This window comes from Aethalodelphis obliquidens, unplaced genomic scaffold (assembly GCF_003676395.1).
Source record: "Aethalodelphis obliquidens isolate GAN/ISIS:26980383/991018 unplaced genomic scaffold, ASM367639v1 scaffold19, whole genome shotgun sequence".
NCBI classification, from domain to species: Eukaryota; Metazoa; Chordata; class Mammalia; order Artiodactyla; family Delphinidae; genus Aethalodelphis; species Aethalodelphis obliquidens.
In genome coordinates this window covers 5,475,139-5,481,457 of record NW_020837963.1, presented here as the reverse complement: position 1 = coordinate 5,481,457, position 6,319 = coordinate 5,475,139, and positions in this window count along the sequence as shown.

Here is a 6,319-nt window from a genome sequence, read left to right as displayed (position 1 = left end):
TCGTAGGAGACCCCAGGGGCTTGGCCAAGCCCCCCTCCCCAGAGCAGCTCTCCCCTGGCCCGCCATGCTCCCCCTTCTCTGAGAGGTGGTGAGATTCGGCCTCAGGTGACTGGACCAGGAGGTGAGCAGCGGGCTGCTTACGGGGCGAGCAAAGGTGAAGAGACTGCTTTCAGAGCTGTGAGTTTCTGGTGGGGATGACACATCCACCGACACGTGTAGAAACTACTGGAAACACACGTCTGGAATGGAGAGAGGCCAGGACTGGAGCTTCTGATGCCACCTGCCCAGAAGCAGGAAGTATGACCCCAGACCAGCTGAGCCCTCAGAAATTTAGGGGGTTTGGAGAGCAGAGCTGCCCAGGGTGAGGTATCATCCTGGGGGGACTGTGGGTCATCAGACTTCACGCCAAACCATAGCAAGTCACCCCAGAGCCCTGGATTTGGAGCTGGGATGATCTACGGCCGTGGTCAAAGAGGAGGCACGGGGTTGGGGGGAGAGGGGCTTCTTCTCCCCCAAGGCACCCCAGCCCTAAGCCTGCGCAGGACTCCTCCCTCCCCCAAGCTGCTCGGGGGCTGTGGAGGGGCTGAGGGTGAGGATTCAGTGCCAGAGCTGCCCGGCGGGCTCCCTGGGCGGTGAAATCTGCTGGGTTCTGGCCCTCCTCCTGTCTGCCAGGCCCCCTCACGGGTCGTGCTGGTCACTCTGGGGTGCAGCCTGGGAATCAGCCCTTTACCCTCAGCACTTACAGCAAGTGGGGAGGTTGGCGAGGCCAAAGGGCCGGCTTGGTGTGGGGAGGATGCAGGGCAGCCGTCTTAACTCACTGCAGAGCTCGCAGGCATACTCCACACACACACACACACGCACACACGCACATGCACTCTCACACTCACACCCAGACACATCACACATGCTTACACACTCTCACACGTGCTCACACACACGTGCACACCTGCAGCCAAGACATGGGCTTACGTCCTGGGACCAGGGGGGCAACCCAGGGGGCAGGTGGGGGTGACCGTGGCTGGTCACACTTCACAGCCGTGGGCTGTGGCCCTGAGAGGGCAGCTCGTCCAAGGTCACCCAGCCCGTCAGGCTCGGCCAGGGCTAGGTGGCAGACACCCCCAGCGTCTGCCCAGGACTCCCAGCACACTTCCCCTGCTGGCCCCTGGGGCCCCTGCTCCCCTCCGGGCCAGGCTGGGCCCTCCGCAGGTACACGCCTGATGCCAGGGGCCAGGGGCCCCTTCCCGAGGACCCCAACCCAGAGCTGGCTGCCCCAACTTTCGCCCTGAGCATCAGATCCCGGGCAGACAGGGTCTCCCTCCCACTCGCCCCCCTACACACCTGGCCTGAGCTGTGCTCCACCCTTGTGACCTGAGCAGTGAGGAAGAGATGGAACAGACAGTGAGGCCACAACAGGAATGTCAGCTCCCTCTGCAGGAACCCCCAGACAAAGCTCACCGCCAGACCACAGCCCGTCAGCTACCCCTCCGCAGGGCCCGGAGAAGCGGGGAGGGCGCTGGCGGAGCCCAGGAGCACAGAGAGCATGGTGGTGAGGGAGCAGTTCCTGCTCTGTCATCTACCACGTCTGCGAGCTTTGTGGCCTTGGGTAAGGAGGTCTCGCCCTCTCCTCGTGACATGGGTGTAATGAAAGTGCACACCTCGGAAGGCGCTGTGGAGGTTAGATGTGATGATGCAAAGAGAGGGCAGCGGAGGTTCAGCAGGCAGAACCATTTTTCCAAGGCCCAGGAGATGGCGGCCAGCCCGGGAGCCCCCAGAGCCCTGCCTCCTGGCTGTGCAAGCTGAGCTCAGGAGGAAGAGCCAAGTCAGGGCCGCAGGGAGGGGGAAACCTCGCTGCCAGAGCCAGCCCAGCCGGCAGGTACCCGGGCCCCAGCTGTAGATGTGTGCAGGGTTTGAGGGGCGGGGCCTGCCCGGGATGCCCAGAGGCCCAGAGAGAGGCCAACAGAGCACTGCCAAGGAGACACAGAGGATATCCAGGCGCTACCATCCCCCAACTGCAAAGCCACCCAGAGCTGGGTGGACGGTGGCCCTAGAAATAAAGGGGGACTGTCTGTGTCTGTCACCCTCACCCTGAACAGGGCCGCTGGCAGGGGGCGGCAAGCAACAGCGCAAAGGCCTCTTGCCCCATCGAGGCCTGCTGAGAGGGCACCAGGAGTCCAGGGGTGCAAAAGGCCCACCCCTCCTTCAAAGCGCCAGGCCCAGGCCCCTTCGGGGTTCCGATCAGCGGCTGCCACGGGCCCTGTGCACAGCCGCTTGCCCCCGTCCCCTCTCTTGGCCTTGCTGGTTCACCCCCCCCCAGACTCCCCACGGGTGAGGGCAAAGCCTCTGCCTCGGTTTCCCCAATAGTGTCTGGCATGTAGCAGCGGCTGCACCCTGGGAGCGCTGCACAGAGGGTGGCTACCAGCACGTGCCTGACGATGGGGACAGGGTGCAGGCAGGGGAGGGTGGAGACCAGGGTGGGCTCGCACCCAGATTCGCCCTAGGAACGGACAGGCCCTAACTAGGCCTTTTTGTTCAAACTGCCCTAATTCCCACGGGTCTGGCAAAAGGGGAGGAAGGAGGCTTCCGTTTCCCGAAACCCTCTGGCCCTCAGGGAGGCATCTTCAGGTGAACCCTCTCCCTCCCGGGCCTCAGTTTTCCTTCCTGCGAGTTGGTACCTGCCTGGCGCGCCCGAGGCTGTTCCCGTGAGCAGTGCCGTCATTGCTGGGAAGCCACAGGCTCTTCCAGGACGACGCGCCATAAATACCTCCTCCATCTCATCATCTTCATCAGGGCCTGGGAGCCCAGGCAGAACAGAGGTGCGAGGGCGGGGCACGTGAGTCGTCCCAGAAGAATGGGGCCTCTCCCGGGGACTGAGGAAGTGGGAGAACAGGGTCCCAGCTCCAGAGCAGCCTTCCCCTAGCCCCTCCACCCCTCTCACCCAACCTCCACCACCTCTGTCTGTACAGCCAGAGAGAGGAGCACTTATTGACCACATAATGCTGCTCATGGGTGCTAAAGGGCCCGGGGTGGCCCTGAAGGACAGGAGGGGGGCGCCCTGTTGCAGGGGAGTCCTGAGGAAGGACTAGGAGAGAGGGAGGGAGGCTAAGAAGGTAAGAAGCAGTGGGCCTTATAACTGGAGAGGAAAGGTAGAGGTGGGCTGAGGAAGAGAGTCGGCTGAGATACCCCTGGGCCAGGGATGGGCCTGGAGTCCAAGGCTCCTCTGAGGGCAGAGCTGGCGTGTGTGTACATGTGCGTCCCGTGGTCCTGGGTGCAAGATCATCAAGGGAGGCGCCACCCCTTGTTCCCCGCTGCTCCCCATCTGGGAGGGGCAAGGCCCATCAGCACGTCCTGAGCTGGTGACCCACAGTCCCCAAGTTCAACCCCAGGTCTTCCCCTGCCAGCCCCTCTTCCGTCCTCTGGTCAAAGTCACCCCAGAGCAGGCCAGGCATCCAGGGGCAGTGAGCTGACTGTTATTATAACTAGTAAACAAGTTCAGCAAGTTGGCGGGGTACAGCATCAATATGCAAAAACCAACTTATTTCTATACACTAGCAGTGAGCAATTTGAAATGGAATTAAGGGGGAAAAATCCATTTACGACCGCAAACAAATAATAAAATACTTAGGAATAAATTTAACAGAAGAAATGCAGGTCTTATCTTCTGAAAACTATCAATACAAAACATTGAAAGAAATTTTAAAAGATTTAAATAAATGGAAAACATCCCACATTCATGGATTGGAAAGCCTAATAGGCTTAATATGGTTAAGATGACAATATTCCCCGAAATGATCTAGAGAGTCGATGGAATCCCCATCTCTTAAGGCTCTGAAATGTCTACTTCTGTAAAACGGGAATTTTTTATAATAAGGGGTATCACCTTAGTCATTCCCTCAGAACCACACCAGAAGGCTGCCCACCTTAGGACAGTAAGTTAGTTGCAGAAGGAAAGCCCAGACTCTGGAGCCAGATAGGCCTGAAATAAATCCCAGTGCTGTGTGACCTTGGGCATGTTCCTTAACCTCTCTGAGCCTCTTTTTCACAAGATGGGGGTTGATACCACCTATCTCACCGGGTGGTGAAAAACAAATGAAATCAATGTTTGCAAAGCACCTCACATATGGTCCAGCACACACCAGGATTAGTTTCCTACACGTTCCTTCTTTCCTCTCTCTATGCTCCTGGGTCAAATGGGTACACCTGCCTTGGGGTAGGTCCAGGCCTAGGGAAGTCTTGGGACCCAGGGGGATGTATACTCATGGATGTTGCCCAGTGGCGCAATATCCTATGGAATAGCTAGGACCCACTGGGGCCTCCCAGAGCCCTCAGGATCCTTGGTCGTTGGTTGAAGGGTAAGCACTCCACACACACAAACCCACACAGCGCTGAGCATGTGTAAACTCCTTTAATCCTTATAACAACCCTATGAGGTAGGTAGCGTCTTTAATCACAATTCTACAGAGGTGGTAAGTATGATCTTTAATCACAATTTGACAGATTAGAAACCTGAAGCATCGAGAAGTAACTTGTTCAAGGTAGCACAGGCAGACCGTGACTGAGCTGGGACTTGGATCCAGACTGTCTGGCTCTGGGGCCCTTGGCCACTTCTTTACACAGTCCCTCGAGGTCAAGGGGTAAATGCAGCTGCCTTTAAAATGGCCACAGCTACCACAAACTGAGGAATAAGATCCCCAGGGGGACTTGCCTGGTGGTCCGGTGGGTAAGACTCCACGCTCCCAAGGCAGGGAGCCCAGGTTCCATCCCTGGTTGAGGAACTAGATCCCACATGCCGCAACTAAGAGTCCGCATGCCGTAACTAAGAATCCACAGGCCGCAACAAAGATCCCGCGTGCCTCGGCTAAGACACGGCACAGCCAAACTAAGTTAATTAATTAATAAAAAAAAAAAAAGACACCCCCCCCGCCCAGGGTCTTGCCTATGCTAAAAGCTCAGAAGACACAAAAGGTTCATCGAAGGTTCTGGGCCCTCCAGGGTAGATTCTGGGGCCTCTGAGCGGGCATTCCACAGGGCCCTCCCCTCTTCCCCAGGCGCGGCCAGACCAGCTCTGGGGCATAGGGCACCTGCCATTCCTAGGGATCCCTCCTGTCTGTGTCTTATCAAAGTGTGCCAGGGGGCGGTGGGACCCATACGCCATCTCCATGACTTTTACCACTTGCCTTTGCTAAAATGCCCAAAGGCACCACAAGGGCTGGCAGGGGCACTGGGTGGCTTCTGCGCACCTTGATGTGATTCCCTCCTTGAGTTGTTTCCCCGCATCATCTCTTAGAAAGCCTGTGACCTTGGGCGAAACCCCTTAACCTCTGTGAGCCTCAATTTGCTCATCTATAAAGCAGAGCTATAATTGACTTTTCCTGGATGATGCAAGGATGACAGATAACATGCAGAAAGCGTCTGCATGAAGTAGTTGCCCAACAAATGACAGAGATTTATATTAGCCTTTTAGAACGTAGGAATGCAGGGTGAGAAAGAAATGCCGGAGGAGCAAGTAACTGGCCAGCGTGTGTCATAAAAGCTGAGGCGTTTGAATTGGGCCGTGATGGAGAAGGAAGAGATTCCCATGCAAAGAAAAGGGAAAAGCAATACCGGGCGCTGGGAGTAGGAGTAGCCATGGCAGTGAGGTGGGAAGGTTCGAGAGTAAAAGCCAACACTTGTGTCCTGCTTACTATCAAAAAATGGCAGAAACTGGGCCAAACTCTTTCAGGGGACCAACACATCCAGTGCTCCCAATAGCTCGCTTTATAGAGAAGATACTGAAGCTTACAGCGCTTAATAACCTGCCCGAGTTTGTGCAGTAGTGAGGGGTGGGGAAGGAACCCCACCTGTGGATGGCGAGCCTGGAGGCCAGGGCAGCCCTCTCCGCAGGTGAAGTGTGGGCACTGGCAGAGCCTGGGGAGGCGGGAAGGGGGATGCGGGAAGGGGGTCTGGAACTGGCCCGGTGGACCCTCCCTGAAAAAACACGGCCATTGACCTTGCCCAGCAGGCCTGACCAAGCAAATAAAGAGAGACGCAAAGAGCAAAGCCAGACAACCAACGGTGGGACGAATACAAAGGCAAGCAAGGAAATGATGAGGGGAAGTCAGGATGGTGGGGCGAAGAGGACGCTGTGGCTGGGAGGGCCCCTGGGAGGCCATGTGTGGAACATTCCCAGGATCCGTGTAGTGGTGGGCATTTCCTTTCTAACCCTTTATTCAGCTGTACATTTGTCTTCAATACACATTTATCTATGCCTGTTTCATGATAAGAAAGGTTTTTAAAAAGTGGGGGGGAACCCACAACAGTAAGACCAGGGGAAAGGAGCGCG